General features: G+C 39.0%; 1 long non-coding RNA gene across 2 annotated transcripts; it reads left to right on the top strand.

Moving 5' to 3' along the window:
• The first annotated feature begins 143 nt into the window (after positions 1-143).
• On the top strand, positions 144-4,595 carry LOC114895240. Of its 2 annotated transcripts, XR_003793462.1 has the most exons (4): positions 144-978; positions 1,149-1,306; positions 4,043-4,238; positions 4,508-4,595. It is a non-coding gene; the product is annotated as an uncharacterized LOC114895240 (long non-coding RNA). The 2 variants fall into 2 exon arrangements; XR_003793461.1 differs by having other exon boundaries at positions 145-1,306.
• Positions 4,596-22,167: the final 17,572 nt, after the last annotated feature.

Here is a 22,167-nt window from a genome sequence, read left to right as displayed (position 1 = left end):
GGCCGCCGCGGGTTTGTTATTGTCGACTCCGGCCCTTCCTGCGCGGGGTACGCCGGGAAGCGGGCGGGGGAGGGGCGGCGCGGCGGGCGCAGGGCAGCTCTGCGCAGGTCCGGAAGTCGGCGGGCCGCCGGGAAGGGTTGGACCCGGCTCCGCCTGGTGCCGGTGCTGGTATTGGTGTTTCCCGGCTCGGGGCCCTGGCGTCCTCGCGTGACCCGGGAGACTCCGCTGGGCGGCTCGGGGCGGTGCTGGCCCCTGTCCGGGCGCGACTGCCCCAAGGTGAGCCTGACCTTCTCGCTCCAGCGAGTGGGCCTGCGCTCTCCGACCCACCGAATCCTGGGTTACCCGGGCGGAAGAGCTCGGCCCCCTCGGCCTGTCGCGGCCCCTGGGCTCCCGCCACCGGCCCAGGGCCCGTGAGGGGACGGGGCGCCGGGGAGGGGGGCCTGCGTGTCTCCCCGCCGGGCCTGCAGGCCGCCGGCCAGGGGCCTGGCAAGCCTGAAGGCGCTGGCGGCCCAGGCTCAGATCAGGGAAGGGAAAGAAGGCAGTTAAGGCTGGGTCGGTGGGGAGGAGGTCGAAAGCGCCGCGACCACCGCATTTTTCAGCTCGAGCCTGAGCTCTCTAGTAGGTTAGCACGAGCCCCCTAAGGAAAGCAGTGTCGGGGGTCCTGATGCTGTGAAGACGGTGAGTCACGGGCAATGGAGCCGCAGCGCGCAAGTATTCAAGTGTGAGGAGCGGGAGTTGCAGGTAGAGTAAATACGTAAGACTTCTAGGCTTCCTGTTGGGTCCAGGAATCTCTGGTATGAGTAACAGCTTGGAGGTGCTACCGCTGAGTCACTAGAGGGCTTTTGAGTTGCGATTGCGTAAAGAGGCGTGTCAGCACCCTTTTCGAGGGCGCCCAAGCAGAACTCACGCTACGGGCAAGCGAAATCTGCGCTCCGTCGTTTGTAATGGTAGGAACTGAAAGAAAACGTCGAACAGCTGGTAAGCATTACGGATTTTCAGTTTCCATCGCGCTGACCCGGTATCTGAAAGTTATGGCTGAGACGGGCTAAGACGTGTTACCACTTGATTCTTATGTTTACACTCCTGCCGATCCTGGAGAGGTCTTGTTTTTGGCGAGTGATTTTTCCTTTTTTTTTTTTTTTTTTAAGGGTGGAGTTTTATTACACCACCCCAACAAGGTACTACTGCAGGGAACCGAAAATTAAGAGGCTAAACCGTTGTTATGCCTTGGGGGAAGGTGTGAACTGGCAAGATGAAGAAAGGAGCTGATTTTATCAGGCACAGCATCGTAACCAGCATAAAGAAAGTAAGTGGTCAGAAGGGATTCAGCCAGAAAATTGGCAGGCGGAGCACAGCATTAGGCCTCTAAAGAATGTATTGGTGCTTGACTTTCCTCTTAGTTATCAGTGACGTCTGGCAGTACAACTTAAATACACCGTAGAGTGTAAAATCATGACTGGAATATGCCAATGATAATCTATTAAATAAAATGTTTTAAATGTTACTTGCCCGACTTCTTTATTTGGGGGAAAAACAAAACCTAATTCATTCCTCATCTTCCTCTTCTCCAGAGTGTGAATAGTAAGAGTTGATATGCCTCATGTCCTTTCCTAGCGATAAGTGAAAATGTATCGACATTCGTTTTTTGACATATATCTAGCTCTCTAGAGAAAACACTGTTACAGTTTCCTGATGCTGCGTGTGTCCATAATAGTTCTCAGTAAGTCACATTTTCCTTCAAACCAAGGATATTGAAAACCCTCTGCACTCTCCCTTAATAAATGAAAACAAGAACAAACGATCCTCATGCAGCGTTCCTTCTCACCCAAGCTTCTTGATAGGAAGTCCTCGATCCAGTCTCATTTTTGCCAACTGTACTTTTCTTGCTGAAATTGCAGGTTAATAAGGACCCCCAAATTATTGTATTAAATGGGCGACGCTGAGACTTAATTTGAACCTTCTAAACCATTTGCCCTGTTACATTTTTAAATCTTTTTTTCTCCCCCTTCCCTTTGTAGTGTCTCCCTCTTGGCTCTTAAATCTGTTCTTTTACTTGGACCTCTTCCAAATTCTCAAGTAATTATAATACGGATGCAAATGATGAAAATATAAGGTGCTGTGGGCGCGGAGATAAGAGACTTGATCTTGTTCTCATCACACTACTTCGTTAATTTGATAAACATTTTAGGTCCTTTGATAGATTTCCCATGAGGGCAAAAGACAGTGGTTCTCTTTCTGAGTCTGTAAGAGGAGTAGGAAAAGTCTATTAAACACCCTAAATACTTCACATCAGATCCAGCCTTTAACACCTCTTTTTCCTCTAAGTCTCAACTTCACTGTCACTTTCTCAGGGAGTCTTCCCTGACATGCCCATAGTTCCCCTAGATCCTTGTACCTTTCAGCATCTATCTGACCTGCTGAAATGTAAGTCCTTAAATGGAGCTGTTTCCCCAAATGCATGCTGTACAGTGCTGAGCACTCACACATTTGTTGACAGTGCTCTACAGATTTTTTTAGTTGATACCTCAGCTCACCACCCAACTCATCTTTCGTTATTTACTCAATCTAAGACCAACCTCATCCTGTCTCTAACCACCTACAACCTTCACTGATTTTGTTTGGTGTTGTACATACAATTTAAGCTTCTTAGCATAAGAATCTCTTAGGTCCCAACCCACCTCTAGGGTATCTCCTGGCACTTGTCACGTTTACACATGCCTGGTATGAGTTTCATCATCCAGGGATGTTCTTTCACTCTTGTTCATCTTTCAAAGGCATCCTTTAAAACAGAGCTTGGACCTCAGCCAGCTGCCAGCTTCTAGACAACATAGCAATCACTCCCCCTTCCACCACCTCTGCTTCATATCACACAACTGTAAATTGTTGGCTCCCCATCTAAATCTGAAACCTTTAAGACAAGGAACTATGAATTACTCATTTTTAAGTTCCTAGAACTTTATAGAGAGCTGGGCACTTAGCAATTAATAAAATATTGAATAATAAATCATGCAAATGTTCAAGTTGAAGGTTGAGTAGGTAAGGTACTGTGGAAAATTTCTGCCCTCAAGTATCTCAAAAACTCAGACAGGGCATCATTCAAAAATCATTGTAGTGGCAAGTTTATGACATTAATCTTTTAACCAAAAATACATCAGGATATTGGGAAGATCACGGTACACAGCTTAATTTTGTTCACTCTGCCTGATCAGGGATTTCATTCTCCATTTGTGTCAGATTTTTCTCAGACAATTTCGTGTCATTAGGCTGATTTTTTAGATTATGTTCAAACAGCAGTAACCACGACGGACATGACTTAAAGTATGAATCATAATTTTCCATTTTCAAAAGTTAGCCCCTTTAAAAAGTCTCGGACTTTGTTTTGAAGACCATAGCTATTTGGTGTGTAAGGTGTGGTCACGTACAGTACTTGGAGGCTTCTGGCATTATTAAGTTAATCTGTCCAGTGCTATTTGCAGACCTTAAAGCTGCCCCAGTCAGCTGCTCTGCTGGTACTCACATGTTATTAATGATGATCATAGTTAATTTACAAGTGAGGATCTTCAAAGCTAGTGAGGAGCTTTGTGAGCTGTTTCTCATGCGACACCCACAAGAAAATACAGCATCCTTCATTTTCCAACAGATTTAAACCAATAGATTGAGACAAAACAGTCATTTTTTCACATCGAGTTCCTGTCTTTCATTATTTTGACAAAGAACTTAAAATGTCAAAAAGTAGAACTGGGTTGTCTTAGATCTATTAAAAAAAAAAAAAGCAGAAACTACTGCTTCCTCAAATCATCCATTTGTTTTAGTGAACCCTACCTGCTGCCCATACATGTAAAACTCTTCCCAGTAGGCATCCTTTTTAATATGGTTTATTAAAGAGAGCACTAAACTGGGTGTTTGGAAACCTGGTGTCCATTCCTGCCTCAGCCATCTGTGCTATGTTTGTTTCCCTAGTAGTGAACTCTGCTCGCCATCAAACTGCACTGCTCTTAAAGCCCTAATCCCCACTCCTTTGCAATTTCTCTCTCTTGGTCAGTAATCTCACCTCCTACATCACAAAGAAGTGGAAGCTGTGAGAAAGAACTCCGCTCTTCTGCCAAGTAATCTGCAAACCTATCGTTGCCTACTGTTGGTACCCCCTCCAGTCACTCTTCTGTCCTTTCTACTGAAGGGAGTGGTGAGCTCTGGACTCCATCCCACCATCTCATTCAGTCATTCCGTGGGACCCCTTGGTAAGTGCCAAATTTAGTGTACATGGCAAATGTTTTACAGAATTTAAGTAACATCTTTTGAAATTGGAATTCGTCCTTAATTGCCTGTTGTTCCACTTAAAACGAAAATCAAGTAAGAAAGCATTACATCAGCAGTATGATTTAGTAGTTACGTAAGATATCTTTTGATCTCTCAGTTTTATTAAAATTCACTTATTACTTGCTAGACAGTTATTTACACGAAATGTCATGTTGATCTCTTAACAAAAGATTAATGTTAAAACTCTTAGGCTGGGCTTCCCTGGTGGCGCAGTGGTTGAGAGTCCGCCTGCCGATGCAGGGGACATGGGTTCGTGCCCCGGTCCGGGAAGATCCTACATGCCACGGAGCGGCTGGGCCCGTGAGCCATGGCCGCTGGGCCTGCGCGTCTGGAGCCTGTGCTCCGCAACGGGAGAGGCCACAACAGTGACAGGCCCGCATAATGCAAAAAAAGAAAAAAACTCTTAGGCAGATATTAAAAACTATAGAAAAATTGTTTTCCTTTTTGTTTCTGTAATATTTATTTTCTAACTTTAGTTTTGACTGCTTTGATTATATGAATTTTCAATAAAAACTTTCAGTCTTAAAAAAATTTTTCAGTGTTTCTTTCTTTTTTGGCCATTATTATTATTTCATGATTGTTACTTAAATTAATTTCATTATATGGGAAAATGGAGTATTAGAAATTTATCCACTCTTTAATACACTAGATATATACCAGTGACAGGGTCCAAGACTTTTTAAACATGGTCTAAAGGGAATTCTAATGCAGACGATGGCCTTGAGAAACAAAGGACTAAATCTCTACAGCCCCTTGCAGTCCTACAAAATATTCCTTCTCCTTTTAATCCATAGTGCTACCCTCTCTCTCAAAATGAATTCATCAGATAAATACTAATTCATTCACAACTTTCTATATCTTTGTACTGTTGAAGGGATTCATTTGAAATCACTTGTCATTTTCAAATGTGCCCTAATTGTTTTTTGAATTTTACTTTATTTATTTTTTATACAGTAGGTTCTTACTAGTTATCCATTTTATACATATTGGTGTATACATGTCAATCCCAATCCCCCAATTCATCCCAACACCCACCCACCTGCCGCTTTCCCCCCTTGGTGTCCATACGTTTGTTCTCTACATCTGTGTCTCTATTTGTACCCTGCAAACCGGTTCATCTGTACCATTTTTCTAGGTTCCACATATATGAATTAATATACGATATTTGTTTTGCTCTTTCTGACTTACTTTACTCTGTATGACAGTCTCTAGATCCATCCACGTCTCTACAAATGACCCAATTTCGTTCCTTTTTATGGCTGAGTAATCCATTGTATATATGTACCACATCTCTTTATCCATTTCTCTGTCAGTGGGCATTTAGGTGGATTCCATGTCCTGGCTATTGTAAATAGTGCTGCAATGAACATTAGGGTGCATGTGTCTTTTTGAATTATGGTTTTCTCTGGGTATATGCCCAGTACTGGGATTGCTGGCTCATATGGTAATTCTACTTTTAGTTTTTTAAGGAACCTCCATAGTGTTCTCCATAGTGGCTGTATCAATTTACATTCCCACCAACAATGCAAGAGGGTTCCCTTTTCTCCACACCCTCTGCAGTATTTGTCATTTGTAGATTTTCTGATGATGCCCATTGTCTGGTATTACATTTAGGTCTTTAATCCATTTTGAGTTTATTTTTGTGCATGGTGTTAGGCAGTATTCTAATTTCATTCTTCTACATGTAGCTGTCCAGTTTTCCCAGCACCACTATTGAAGAGACTTTCTTTTCTCCATTGTATATCCTTGCCTCCTTTGTCATAGATTAGTTGACCATAGGTGCGTGGGTTTATCTCTGGGCTTTCTGTCCTGTTCCATTGATCTATATTTCTGTTTTTGTGCCAGTATCATATTGTCTTGATTACTGTAGCTTTGTAGTATAGTCTGAAGTCAGGGAGTCTGGTTCCTCCAGCTCCCTTTCTTTCCCTCAAGACTCCTGTGGCTATTCGCGGTCTTTTGTGTCTCCATACAGATTTTACGATTTTTTTGTTCTAGTTCTGTAAAAAATGCCACTGGTAATTTGATAGGGATTGCATTGAATCTGTAGATTGCTTTGGGTAGTACAGTCATTTTCACAATATTGATTCTTCCAATCCAGCAACATGGTATATCTCTCCATCTGTTTGTGTCATCTTTGATTTCTTTCATCAGTGTCATAGTTTTCTGCATACAGGTCTTTTGTCTCCTTAGGTAGGATTATTCCTAAGTATTTTATTCTTTTTGTTGCAATGGTGAATGGGATTATTGCCTTAATTTCTCTTTCTGATCTTTCGTTATTAGCGTATAGGAATGCAGGAGGTTTCTATGCATTAATCCTGTATCCTGCAACTTTACCAAATTCATTGATTAGCTCTAGTATTTTTCTGGTGGCACCTTGAGGATTCTCTATGTATAGTATCATGTCATCTGCAAACAGTGACAGTTTTACTTCCTCTTTTCCGATTTGTATTCCTTTTCTTTTTCTTCTCTGATTGCCGTGGCTAGGACTTCCAAAACTATGTTGAATAATAGTGGCAAGAGTGGACAACCTTGTCTTGTTCCTGATCTTAGAGGAAATGCTTTCAGTTTTTCACCATTGAGAATGATATTTACTGTGGGTTTTTCATCTAATCCTTTATTATGTTGAGGTAGGTTCCCACTATGCCTGGAGATATTTTTTATCATAAATGGGTGTTGCATTTTGTCAAAAGCTTTTTCTGCATCTACTGAGATGATCATATGGTTTTTATTCTTCAGTTTGTTGATATGATGTATCACATTGATTGATTTGCGTATATTGAAGAATCCTTGCATCCCTGAGATAAATCCCACTTGATCATGGTGTATGATCCTTTTAATGTGCTGTTGGATTCTGTTTGCTAGAATTTTGTTGAGGATTTTTGCATCTATATTCATCAGTGACATTGGTCTGTAATTTTCTTTTTTTGTAGTATCTTTGTCTGGTTTTGGTTTCAGGGTGATGGTGGTCTCATAGAATGAGTTTGGGAGTGTTCCTTCCTCTGCAATTTATTTTAAGAGTTTGAGAAGGATTGGTATTAGCTCTTCTCTAAATGTTTGATAGAATCCACCTTTGAAGCCATCTGGTCCTGGACTTTTGTTTGTTGAAAGATTTTAAATCACAGTTTCAATTTCATTACTTGTGATTGATCTGTTCATATTTTCTATTTCTTCCTGGTTCAGTCTTGGAAGTTTATACCTTTCTAAGAATTTGTCCATTCCTTCCAGGTTGTCCATTTTATTGGCATAGAGTTGCTTGTAGTAGTCTCTTATGATGCCTTGTATTTCTGCAGTGTCCATTGTAACTTCTCCTTTTTCATTTCTAATTTCATTGATTTGAGTTCTCTCCCTCTTTTTCTTGATGAGTCTGCCTAAAGGTTTATCCATTTTGTTTATCTTCTCAAAGAACCAGCTTTTAGTTTTATTGATCTTTGCTATTGTTTTCTTTGTTTCTATTTCATTTATTTCTGCTCTGATCTTTATGATTTCTTTCCTTCTACTAACTTCGGGTTTTGTTTGTTCTTCTTTCTCTTGTTCCTTTAGATGTAAGGTTAGATTGTTTATTTGAGTTGTTTCTTGTTTCTTGAGGTAGGCTTGTATTGCTATAAACTTTCCCTCTTAGAACTGCTTTTGCTGCATCCCATAGGTTTTGGATCATCATGTTTTCGTTGTCATTTGTCTCTAGGTATTTTTTGATTTCCTCTTTGATTTCTTCAGTGATCTCTTGGTTATTTAGTAATGTATTGTTTAGCCTCCAAGTGTTTGTGTTTTTTATGTTTTTCCTCCCTGTGATTGATTTCTAATCCCATAGCATTGTGGTAAGAAAAGATGCTTGATATGATTTCAGTTTTCTTAAATTTACCAAGGCTTGATTTGTGACCGAAGATGTGATGTATCCTGGAGAACGTTCCACGTGCACTTGAAAAGAAAGTGTAATCTGCTGTTTTTGGATGGAATGTCCTATAAATATCAATTAAATCTATCTGGTCTGTTGTGTCATTTAAAGCTTGTGTTTCCTTATTAATTTTCTGTCTGGATGATCTGTCCATTGGTGTAAGTGAGGTGTTAAAGTCCCCCACTATTATTGTGTTACTGTTGATTTCCTCTTTTATAGCTTTTAGCATTTGCCTTATGTATTGAGGTGCTCCTATGTTGGGTGTATATATGTTTATAATTGTTATATCTTCTTGTTTTGATCCCTTGATCATTATGTAGTGTCCTTCCTTGTCTCTTGTAACAGTCTTTATTTTAAAGTCTATTTTATCTGATATGAGTATTGCTACTCCAGTTGTCTTGATTTCCATTTGCATGGAATATCCTTTTCCATCCCCTCACTTTCAGTGTGTATGTGTCCCTAGTTCTGAAGTGGGTCTCCTGTAGACAGCATATATATAGGTCTTGTTTTTGTATCTATTCAGCGAGCCTGTGTCTTTTGGTTGGAGCATTAGTCCATTCATGTTTAAGGTAATTACAGATATGTATGTTCCTATTACCGTTTTCTGAATTGTTATGGGTTTGTTTTTGTAGGTCCTTTTCTTCTCTTGTGTTTCCCACTTAAAGAAGTTTTTTAGCATTTGTTGTAGAGCTGTTTTGGTAGTGCTGAATTCTCTTAGCTTTTGCTTGTCTGTAAAGCTTTGGATTTCTCTGTTGAATCTGAATGAGATCCTTGCTGGGTAGAGTAATCTTGGTTGTAGGTTTTTCCCTTTCATCACTTTAAATATCTCGTGCCACTCCCTTCTGGCTTGTAGAGTTTCTGCTGAGAAATCAAATGTTAACCTTATGGGAGTTCCCTCGTATGTTATTTGTCAATTTTTCCTTGTTGCTTTCAATAATTTGTCTTTAATTTTTGCCAATTTGATTACTATGTGTCTGGGTGTGTTTCTCCTTGGGTTTTTCCTGTATGAGACTCTCTGCGCTTCCTGGAGTTGGGTGGCTATTTCCTTTCCCATGTTAGGGAGGTTTTCGACTATAATCTCTTCAAATATTTTCTCAAGTCCTTTCTCTCTCTCTCCTCCTTCTGGGACACCTATAATGCGAATGTTGTTGCGTTTAATGTTGTCCCAGAGGTCTCTTAGGCTGTCTTCATTTCTTTTCATTCTTTTTTCTTTATTCTGTTCTGCGGCAGTAAATTCCACCATTCTGTCTTCCAGGTCACTTATCAGTTCTTCTGCCTTGTTATTCTGCTATTGGTTCCTTCTAGTGTATTTTTCATTTCAGTTATTGTATTCTTCATCTCTGTTTGTTTGTTCTTTAAGTGTTCTAGGTCTTTGTTAAACATGTCTTGCATCTTCTCGATCTTTGCCTCCATTCTTTTTCCGAGGTCCTGGATCATCTTCACTATCATTATTCTGAATTCTTTTCTGGAAGGTTGCCTATCTCCACTTCATTTAGTTGTTTTTATGAGGTTTTATCTTGTTCCTTCATCTAGTACAAAGTCCTCTGCCTTTTCATTTTGTCTATCTTTCTGTGAATGTGGTTTTCCTTCCACAGGCTACAGAATTGTAGTTCATCTAGCTTCTTCTGTCTGCCCTCTGGTCAAGAATAGTATTGTTTTGCCAGGCAAAGGGGAGCACAGAGAGCTCCTGCCCTCTAAAACCATGTGTCCCTGCCCTAATTTTTTTAAATATGTGTATATTTCTACATAACTAGTTCATAAGGTTGTTGGCATTTAGGAGGTGGAAAACCTGAGATCTCATTTGGATTTGGAAAATCTATGATCTGAAGTTCCTCCTGTTAAAATGGTGTTGGCAATTCCTATTGTAGCTACTCCACATTAACTCTCTAGGTTAAAATTAAAAAAATATCATGTAGGGAATTCCCTAGCAGTCCAGTGGCTAGGAATCCGCATTTTCACTGCTGAGAGCCCCAGTTCAAGCCCCAGTTCAATCTTAATTACCCTGGTCAGAGCAATTAAGATCCCACAAGCCGTGCAGTGAACCAAAAAAAAAAAAAAAAAAGGGCATGTAAAATATACTGTAACTCAAGACATTTTGTGTTGGCCCAGAACGATAATTATATAATGGCCACTTGATACATTTTGAAAAATTCAACTCTATCATTTCTTGAAATTAATAAAGTGTTTGTCAGTACACACATCTAGGTACATTTAAAACATAAAAGAATTTCCCAAATCTCTTTATTTTACATCATGTCACATTCATATTATAGGCTTTTTACCTCTTCCCCTTTTTCCCTTCCTTCCTTTATACCTCTAAATTCCTAGAAGCTGACCCAAGAGAGACCTTTGTGTGAAATGCTTGTCTTTTCCTTTCTATACAAGGCTCCCGAGAATACTTTTTACTCCTGTTTCAAGAAGATTATTGTTTTGTTGCCGCTGTCACCTTCTGAGGTGGCCCACACTCTGTCTGTGGAGTGTGTTTCTCTCTAAATCACTTCTTACCTGTCAAAAAAAAAAAAGAGTATCATTTTGAAAAATGTCCAACAACACCAAGAAATAAGCTGAGAATCACAGGTTTCCTGAAAGTTCATCCAGCCTTTTTAAAGAAGTTATGGAATGGATGTCTTCAACAGAGCAGATAGTACACATTCAAAAAAAGCAAAAGTCCACACTAAGTGATTAAGAAACGTCCTTTTCCTATTTCATGTGTCTGCCTCAGTGGTACTGTTTACTTAAAAACATTTTTATTAGATTTCTGTAATGTAGCAATAAATTTAAAAAAGGAAATAGAGAAATCAATTCCATTTTAATAGCATCCATTTTAAAAGCATATAATAGGAATAAGTTTAACCAAAGAAATGTAGGACTTGTACACTGAAAATTACAAAATGTTGAAAGAAATTAAAGACATCCCCTGTGCATGAATTAGAAGACTTACTAAGATGGCAATGCTTTCCACATTGATCTAGAGATTCAACATAGGCCCTACCAAGATCCCAGGTAGGTTTTTTTGCAGAAACTGGCAAAAGCTCACCATAAAATTCAGATGGAAGTGCAAGGGACCAGAATAGCCAAAAGAATCTTGAAAAGAACAAATGTGGAGCATTCATACTTCCCAGTTTGAAAACTTACGACAAGGCTATGATAATCAAGACAGTGTGGTACTGCCATAAGGTTAGACAGATTAAAGGAAAAGAATTGAGAGTCCAGAAATGAACTGTTAAAGTTAATTGATTTTCAAAAAGAGTACCAGGACATTTCAATGGAGGAAGAATAGGCTTCTTAACAAACGGTGTTGGAACAACTGGATATCTATATGCAAAAGATAAAGTGGGGCTCCTACCTCATACCACTTACAAAAATTAACTCAAACTGGATCAAAGACTTAAACGTAATAGCTAGAATTATAAAACTCTTATGAGAAAGCATAGGAGTAAATCTTTATGACCTTGCATTAGGCAATGGTTTCTTAGATATAACACCAAAAATGCAGGCAATACACATACACACACAAATTAGATAAACTGGACCTCATCAAAATTAAAAACTTACACTTCAGAGGATACCATCAAAAAGTGAAAAGAGGGGTTCCCTGGTGGCGCAGTGGTTGAGAGTCCGCCTGCCGATGCAGGGGACATGGGTTCGTGCCCCGGTCCGGGAAGATCCCACATGCCACGGAGCGGCTGGGCCCGTGAGCCATGGCCGCTGAGCCTGCACGTCTGGAGCCTGTGCTCCGCAACGGGAGAGGCCACAACAGTGAGAGGCACGCATACCGCAAAAAAAAAAAAAAAAAAAAAAAAAAAGTGAAAAGACTACACAGAAGGTGAGAACATATTTTCAAGTTACATATCATATAAAGAACAAGTACCCAGACTCTCTAATGAACTCTTACAACTCAATAATAAAAAGACAACCCAGTTTTTCAAATGGGCTGAAGATTTGAATGTACATTTCAACAAAGATATACAGATAGCCAATAAGCACATGAAGACATCCTCAGTTTTGTTAGTTATTAGGGAAATGCAAATCAAAATTACAAGAAGATACCACTTCATATCAGCTAGGGTGCCTAAAATCAAAGACAGGCGATAACAAGGCTGTGGAGAAATTGGAACTCTGTATGTTGCTGGTGGGATTGTAAAATGGTGCAGCCACTTCGGAAAACAGATCGGCAGTTCCTCAAAAGGTTAAACATAGAGTTATCATATAGCCCCACAATTCCATTCTTAGAGAAACAAAAGCACGTCTCCACCAAAAACTTGTACACAAATGTTCGTACCACTTTATTCGTAACAGTTAAAAAGTGGAAATAATCCTAACATCCACCAGCCGATCAATGGATAAACAAAATGTGGCACATCCACACAGTAGAATACATGTGATGCAAGAAGTTCAGTTCCTCACGTGACCCAGAAATTCCACTCCTAGGTATATACCCAAGGTAATTAAAAACCTATGTCCACACAAAGATGTGGACACAAATGTTCATAGGATCCTTAGTAGCCAAAAAGTGAAAGCAACCCAAATATCAACTGATGAATGGATATACCAAATGTGGCTTATTCATACAATGGAATATTATCTGGCAATAAAGAGGAATGTACTGATACTTGCTACAACGTGGATGAACCATAGAAACATACTAAGTGAAAGAAGCTACTCAGAAAAAGTCACATACTCTTTAATTCCACTTATATAAAATGTGCCAAATAGGCACTTTCCTAGACAGAGAGTAGATTAGTGGTTGCTAGGGGCTAGGGAAAGGGAAGAATGAGATATGAATACTTATGTGCATGTTTTGGGACTTCCCTGGTGGTCCAGTGGCTAAGACTCCACGCTCCAGATGCAGGGGGCCTGGGTTCGATCCCTAGATCCCACGTGGCACAACTAAAACAGATCCCGTGTGCCACAACTAAGACCTGGCACAGCCAAATAAATAAATAAATATTTTTTAAAAAAGATTATGTGCATGTTTCTTTGGGGAATGATGAAAATAGGAATGATGAAAATATTCTGAAACTAAATAGTGGTGATTGTTACAAAACTTTATGACTATACTAAAAACCACTGAATTACACTTCAAAATGGTGAATTTTTGCTTTGTTTTTTTAAAATACTTATTTATTTACTTTGGCTGCACCAGGCCTTAGTTTTGGCATGCGGGATCTAGTTCCCTGACCAGGGATCGAACCCGGGCCCCCTGCATTGGGAGTGTGGAATCTTACTCACTGGGCCACCAGGGAAGTTCCAAAATGGTGAATTTTTGGTATGTGAATTATATTTCAATAAAAAGTTCACAACATTTTTAAATTATATTTTTAAAAGTCAAATGAGATAAGTAGTAAACAAAAACATAGCCACGTGAATCACCTGTTGCTAAGCTCTAGTTCACTTAACTATCACTGAAGTGCTTTAAAAGTACTTTGAAAGCAGAAATATGATTTAGCCCTCACTTGAAGTGGCAGTCCTTTAGAAGGAGAAATCTAATGGAAATCTAATGACTGGCCCTGGGTGCAGGCAATAAGGTAGCACTGTTAAATATTGTCAATTATTTAACAATAATAAATATAACTTTAATCAGTCTGCTTTTATTATCACTATGTGCCATCAGTCTTAAACAATCCTCCAAAAAAATACTTCTCCCCCAAAAAATCTTTTGTTAATCCAAGTCAGGTTTTCTCAATCTGTTGTTATTTTTGGCCAGATAATTCTTTATTGTAGGAGGCTAAAAAACCTAAACATAAGAGAGGAAACCATAAAACTACTAGAGGAAAATATAGGCAGAATACTCTTTGACATAAATCATAGCAATGTTTTTTTAACCTGTCTCCTAAAGCAAGGGAAATAAAAGCAAAAATAAATAAATGGGACCTAATTAGACATAAAAGCTTTTGCACTGCGAAGGAAACCATAAAATAAAAAGACAACCTACTGAATAAGGGAATTACTTGCAAATGATATGACCAATAAGGGGTTAATATACAAAATATATAAACAGCTCATACAACTCAACATCAAAAAAAAAACCCACTTTTAAAAAATGGGCAGAAGACCTGAATAAACATTTTTCCAAAGAGGAAATGCAGAGGGCCAACAGGCACATGAAAAGATGCTCAACATCGTTCATCATCAAGGAAACGCAAATCAAAACCACAACTTCACACCTGTCAGAATGGCTACCATCAAAAAGTCTACAAATAACAAATGCTGGTGAGGATGTAGAGAAAAGAGAACACTTGTACACTGTTGGTAGGAATGTAACTTGGTGCAGCCGCTATGGAAAACAGTATGGAGGAACTAAAAATAGAATCATTATATGACCCAGCAATTCCACTCCTGAGTATATACTCCCAAAAAACAAAACACTAATTTGAAAAGATACATGCACCCCCATGTTCATAGCACTATTATTTACAATTGTCAAGTTATGGAAACAATCTAAATGTCCATCAACAGATGAATGAATAAAGAAGATGTGGTATATGTACAGTGGAATACTACCAAGCCATTAAGAAGAATGAAATTTTGCCATTTGCAGTGACATGGATGGACTTGGAGGGTATTATGCTAAGTGAAATAAGTCAAAGAAAGACAAATACTGTATGATCTCACTTATATGTGGAATCTAAAACACAACAAACTAGTGAATATAACAAAACAGAAGCAGACTCACAGATATAGAGAACAAACTAGTGGTCACCACTGGGGAGACGGAAGGGGGAGGGGTCATACAGGGGTAGGGGATTAAGATGTACAAACTATTATGTATAAAATAAGCTACAAGGGGCTTACCTGGTGGCGCAGTGGTTGAGAGTCCGCCTGCCGATGCAGGGGACACAGGTTCGTGCCCCGGTCTGGGAAGATCCCACATGCCACGGAGCGGCTGGGCCCGTGAGCCATGGCCACTGAGCCTTCACGTCCGGAGCCTGTGCTCCGCAAGGGGAGAGGCCACAACAGTGAGAGGCCCGCGTACCTCAAAAAAAAAAAAGCTACAAGGGTATATTGTACAACACAAGGAATATAGCATATATTTTATAATAACTATGAATGAAGTATATTGTGAATTACAATATTGTACACCTGTAACATATAATATTGTACATCCATTATACTTCAATAAAAAAAATTTTTTTTAATGGGTACACCGCTGATTTCAGAGAAGGAGAGGGAACTAATAAAATGGAATGAGCATGTGTGAGGTATCATGGTAGGTGCTTTATATACAAGCTCAGGCTTACTTAAGTGGCCATTTTTCCTCAAATTCTATTTAAAATTCTAAATAGCATGAATAATTTGTATTAGCAGATTTGTTGCTATCTCAGTCTTGGGCTGATTATTGCTCTCTCAAAACCAAACAATATAGTAGCACACTATTTATATAATTAGTAACTTTTAAACTTCTGTACTTTCTTAGTTCTTAATAAGAATACCTTTCCAGGACATTAGTATACTTCGTGGCAAGACAATTGTCTCAAGATTATGGAAATATTAGTACATACGTGTATTTTATTTTATTTATTTATTTTTAATAATAGAACATACTTTATTTTTTAAATTATTTATTTATTTATTTTTGGCTGTGTTGGGTCTTCGTTGCGGTGCGTGGGCTTCTCATTGCGGTGGCTTCTCTTGTTGCAGAGCACAGGCTCTAGGCGCGTGGGCTTCAGTAGTTGTGGCACGCGGGTTCAGTAGTCGTGCCTCGCAGGCTCTAGAGCGCAGGCTCAGTAACTGTGGCGCACGGGCTTAGTTGTTCCTTGGCATGTGGGATCTTCCCGGACCAGGGCTCGAATCCGTGTCCCCTACACCGGCAGGCAGATTCTTAACCACGGCGCCACAAGGGAAGTCCTATATGCTTAGTCTTGCATTTAATTAACCCTTGCCAAATGAATAATGTATTAAGTTTGTAGCTTGCCTAGTCAACACGAACTCAGCTCAAAGAAAAATTGTCCAGAAATGGCTATTTCAGGAAAGTCTTGGTGCACAATTTTATTTTGAAAGACAGGTAAATAATAAGAGGATATAGAATCATTAAGATAAAGTACAATTCTAAAATATAGGACAGGAGAGAAACAAAACTAGTGTCTTTTAACATACTCCTAAAATGTTCTCTCCTACCTACAATTGTAAAACTTTTGGAGTGAATTCTATTCCCATAGTAGAAAGCTAGATACCAGCAAGAAAGATGTGTGGCATTTTGCCATGGAATCAGAAATTTCTAAGCTTGGCCTCAGTCGACCACATTTCAGTGTTCCTTTGCCCCAGCACAAAATGCATCGTTCCCACATATTAAATAATGTCCTATGCCAAAACTTGCCATCACTGGATGGTCAGTGTTGTAAAGTTCTTATGTGGAAGCTGTCCCTTTGTCGTGATATAAAAACCAGCTGGTGAATCAGAATATATGAACTCGAACTTGAGCTTCAAATAACTGGTCTCGTTTTAACAACAAAGCAACCTAAGCCACACTCAGGTTGTGGTGGCCTGTAGCTAGCTGGGTGTGTCCCTACAATTCAAAAGATCACTAATAAGGCACTGTTTACATTTAAAAGTAGAAAAATTATCCTTAATATACACTTCGATTAAGTGATAATTGAGGATATTAATGCCAGTTATGAAAACTGAAAAATTATACAGAGCTTAAAAGCAGTGAAAGGCTATTCTTCCCCAGCCCTTCCCATCCACCTCTAAGGTCTTGAAAAGACAGCAGGTAGCTGGGCTTGGAGTTTCTTGGGCATCCCTTTGACACTGCAATTTGTAGTAGGGATTCTCAACTACAGTCCATACCAGATGTCTAGCATACTTTGCAATCAGTTTCTTTGTTACTCATTGATTCATTAGTTTATTTATTCACTCAACAAACATTTATCATGGACGAGGCACTCTGACAAGGATAAAGTGACATGGGAAAAACATAACTGTCCACTAGTGGAGATGTGGATAAATAAATAGCAGTATGTTTAAGTTATACGATTGAATACTATTCAATGCATGAACTAGAGCTATATATATCTCCAAAATGTAGTATTTAAGTAAAAAATAGTGTTGGAAAGGAGGTGAGAAAGTGGGCACATATTTATTTCTGGGAGTGTAAGTGTATTACAACCTCAAAGGAGGGCAATTTGACAATCCATTGTGATTAATGTTACCATAAAAGTGTCAATTCTAATTTATTCTATAGACATAACTGCACTTATGGGAACTGAACAAGAACACATGAACAAGAATAATTATTGAAATATTATTTGTAGTAGTAAAATATGGATTGTTCATTAATAGAAGACAAGTTAAACAAATTATGTTTATACATCCATGAAGGATTTGAGGTGAACATTTTGTTTTCATTACAATAGCATATCCAGAGATAAATGTTCTAGTGTTCAGTATGAGTTACTTAGATTTATCTCATATTATTACATAGACAACTGATTTCTTAAATTTGCTCTTCTTGGGGGAACACCTAATTCTGCATAATTGTGGATTTTAAGGCACTTGAAAAATATCTATGTTTCTCCTTTTAGATATTGCCTTCCACTAGATTAGATAAGTCTGAATTCCTATAATCACTTTTAATTTTTCCTATTGCTTTAATAGTTTTGAGTTGATAAAATGAATTTATTTCCCAAATGGTTTTATTGTAAAATTTTAAAATAGCATGTGCAGGTATTACCTAATACAATGTTGCTCTTTTGTATGTTTAGTGCACAGAATCTAATTTCACGTGGATAAATTTGCTGTTTACCCCATGGGTCACCAGGAAGGAGGAGCTTTCTGTACAGTTTGCCCACTCCGGCCAGTAGACCATCAGTAGATGATCTTAAAGATCTTAAGGATGATCTTAAAGATATGAATAGCATACTGCATATTTTTCAAAGAAACACCAGGGGTCACTATAAGCTAGAAACCTTCAAATGTTTTAAAATGTTGAGTTCATGTCAATCACATGATTTTTATTTGAATATTAAGCCACAACAAAATAAATTCGGTATTTATTATTCAAAATAAACAGGCAAATGAAGGATAAGGACAACAGGAAGAGTAAATTCAGGTTGAAGATTAGATAGAATACTTTTGAATTTGGGGGTCAGGTGGGATAGGGTTTATACAGGAAATAGAGTTCCGGTTACCAAACTATAGATTTTAGCATTTTAGGGGATCATTAACCCCTTCTGGAATTTGCTTATAGCTACAGACATTCTGACCCAGAAAGATGCACAAAATTCAGTGTTTACCAATAAAGAACCAAGGATCTTAGGTTGAGAAACTCTACCATAGGAATTTCAGTCTGATTTCTCTTATTTGTAAAGGATAAGCAAGGATGGGTTGTGTTGCAGGTTTGCTTTTAGCTACAGTTAGATCTGTGCTGGGGTAATTCAGCACCCAGCAAACTTGCCCCACAGAAGCCACTGGCCAGTTTTTTTTGTTTGTTTGTTTTTTTACATCTTTATTGGAGTATAATTGCTTTACAATGGTGTGTTAGTTTCTGCTTTATAACAAAGTGGCCAGTCAGGATAAGTGCAATTCTGCTTATTAGCAGCCTAACCTATACATGAATCAGTACCTTCACCCAAAAGAGCCAGTGACACTGAGGCTGAATGCTTGCCCTCATCCTCTGGATTATTTATGAATTGCCCCTCCAGAGGCTATAAGCTAGGGCGCAACAAAATTATGAACGAAAATGCGTGCAATTTTCAGTCACAAATAATCATTACCGTGAAGTTCATCTTAAGGATGTGACTACTTCACCATCATGCATATTTCCATCATGCATATTTCCTCACCCCTGAGAAGGCAAATTTAAAAAGACACTGTGGGGACTTCCCTGGCAGTCCAGGGGTTAGGACTCCGCACTTCCACGGCAGGGGGCGTGGGTTCGACCCCTCGTGGGGGAACTAAGATCCCTCAAGTCATGCGGCAAAAAAAAAAAAAAAAAAAGGCACTGTAGACTCTTGTGTATTTCATTATAATGTAGACAGGGAATACATTTATTACTGCCTTTGCACGTCCATCCTCCCTTCAAGGGAAAGCAAATCAGAATGTGGAAAGGACTTGTTAGATTTCCACTTGTTTGGGGAACCAAGGAGGTTTGCAGCTATGACAATTAAAGGGTAGAGTGTATTAGAGAGGACAGTAGTATTAAATGAAGAAAACTTGTTTAAATAGAAAAGATATTTGAAACTTTCCCAACACCACAGGGAATAATTTGTGTGCAAAATCAGTGGGATTTAGGGCGTGACTAAATCAAAGGGGAGAGATGAGCTGTGAATAAAGTCAAGCTACGCTGCTGAGACTTCATTTTCAAGGAGGTATTGAAGGGGTTTAAACACAGGAGTGGCAGAAACGGTTTTGGCTTTTTGGAAAATCACTCTGGCAATCAGGGAGCAACGCATAGATGAATAGAGGCAGGAGGTGCAGATGGGAACTAGGATGGTGGACGTGGGAGTGAAGAAGGAAACACTGGGAGAGGCAGGACGACTGGCTGGATGTTGTTTACTTTTGTCTCTGTGGTGTCCTGGTGCCAACCGCGCCTACTACTAGTTTAGGCATTAACAATAAACTTATATTTATAATAATTTTTAACAAACGAGGGGCCTTTACATAATAATGTATGTTTCAGGTTTCTGGTTTGGCTGTTGAGCCATTCACTGAGGTAGGTAAATAAGTCTTTCTAAGCATCAAAGGGATGGCAGGCCTCTGAAGGGAAACGGTAGGGAGATCTGACTATAAAAGATCTAAATGTCTATACATCACAATGGCTGTGAATTGATTGTGAATAAAATGAGAGAATAAAGTAGGAAATAATATTCATAAAAAATGATTGGATGCTTATTAGCTAAACAGCTCATACAAATTTCTAAGAAAAGCATGAAGAACTCAAAAGGAGGAAGTAAGACAAAATGACACTAACAGGTAACTAAGGAAATACAAGTGACTGAAACTCATCACATAATTCATCAATTCAACCTCTGGCTATAGATCCGAAGGAAATGAAGACAGAATCTCTGAGAGATATCAGCACTCCCATGTTCACAGCAGCATTATTCATAATAGGCAATATACGCAAGCAACCTTAGTGTCCGCTGATGGATGAATGGATAAAGATGATGTGGTAATAATACACAGTGAAATATAGCCCAGCCATGAAAAAGAAAATCCTGACATTTATGGTCACGTGGAGGAACCCTGAAGACATTATGCTAAGCAAAGTAAATCAGAGAAAGACAAATACTGGATGATCTCACCTATATGTGGGGTCTAAAACAGCTGCACTCACGGGGGTGGTAGCGGTGGCAGTAGGTGGGGGATGGGGAGAGGTTGTTCAGAGGGTACAAGCTCCTAGTTATAAGATGAATAATTTCTGGAAACCTAGTATATAGCATGGTGACTACAGTTAACAGTACTGTATTATGTACTTGAAGGTTGATAAGAGAACTTAAATATTCTCATGGAACTGCTATCAAAAAAGATTCTGGATAGATTTCTACTTCTGGCCACGATGGAATAAAGGGAATTGGATTAGCTCTCAGGACCACCTTTCCCCGCCCCCCCAGCTATTTGGTTATAATTGAAATCAGATTAAGCAGACTATTTAGCTAGGTATCATACATTCATAGTTTGCATTAATAGAGCTAGACAAATAAGCCTCAAAAGGATCACATGGATTTCAAGTAATTTAACTGCATTTTAGAACTGAAACCCTAACATATTTAAAGGAATTGTTTTTTAAACCCAACATCCAATCGCATATAATTGACAGCATTGGCATCTAATCATATATTTCCAGACATACAATTAAGCAGTAAAACATGTCCCAACACCAAGAGGAAAAAACCAGGATGCAGATACAGAAATGACATAACTAATATAGTCAGCAGACAAGATATTAAAACAGCTATTAAAAATATACTTCTTGTGCTCAAGGGGATTAGAGAAAAGACATGCACATTGTAAAAAGATCCAAGTTAAATTTCCAGATGTGAAAAATATCACATCTGAGATGAAAAAAAACAATGGATGAGATTAACAGCATGTAAGACACCATAAGATGCTGAAAAAAAGGCTTGTGAAATTGAAGACAAAGCAGTTGAAAATAACTGAAATGAAACTCAGAGGGAAAAGGTTTTACAAAAATGAATAGAGCAACATAATACAGCTTAATATACATCATACATATAATCAGTCTGAGAAAGGAGGGAGAAGGGGTTCAGACAAAAAATGCTTGAAGAGATAATGGCTGAATATTTGTCATATGATGAAAACCATAAAACGAACAGGTCAAAGCCCAAGTAAAAGAAACAGAAAGATTAAACGTAACAAAGTACATCTCACTGAGAAGTAAATGGCAAATTAGTACATGAAAACCTGCTCATGGTTATTAGTCATTAGGAAAATAAAATCAAAATGAGAAGCCACTCCATACCTACTAAATGCAAAATTTAAAAAGGCTTCCAATACCAAATGTTGGCAAAGACACAAAGCAACTGTAACTCTCATACATTTCTGGTGGGAATGTAAATTGGTAGAGCAACTTTGGGAAAAGTTTAAGTCTTTTACAAATTAAATGCTTAGGACTTCCCTGGTGGTGCAGTGGTTAAGAATCCGCCTGCCAATGCAGGGGACACGGGTTCCAGCCCTGTTCCGGGAAGATCCCACATGCCGCGGAGCAACTAAGCCCGTGCGCCACAACTACTGAAGCTCGTGTGCCTAGAGCCCATGCTCTGCAACAAGAGAAGCCACGGCAATGAGAAGCCCACACACTGCAACGAGGAGTAACCCCTGCGCGCCACAACTAGACAAAGCCCGCGCTCAAAAGCAAAGACCCAACATAGCCATAAATACATTAAAAAAATTTTTTTAAATATTGAATGCTTACCATACAATTCAGTAGTCCCACTCTTGTATTTAGCCAAGAGAAATAAATCCCTATGTCCACACAAATACTAGTACAGCAGATCTTT

Source organism: Monodon monoceros, unplaced genomic scaffold (assembly GCF_005190385.1).
Source record: "Monodon monoceros isolate NGI ecotype Baffin Bay Population unplaced genomic scaffold, NGI_Narwhal_1 Super_Scaffold_14, whole genome shotgun sequence".
NCBI classification, from domain to species: Eukaryota; Metazoa; Chordata; class Mammalia; order Artiodactyla; family Monodontidae; genus Monodon; species Monodon monoceros.
Note: the sequence above shows the minus strand (reverse complement) of the source record. Positions and strands in the feature narration are given on the sequence as shown.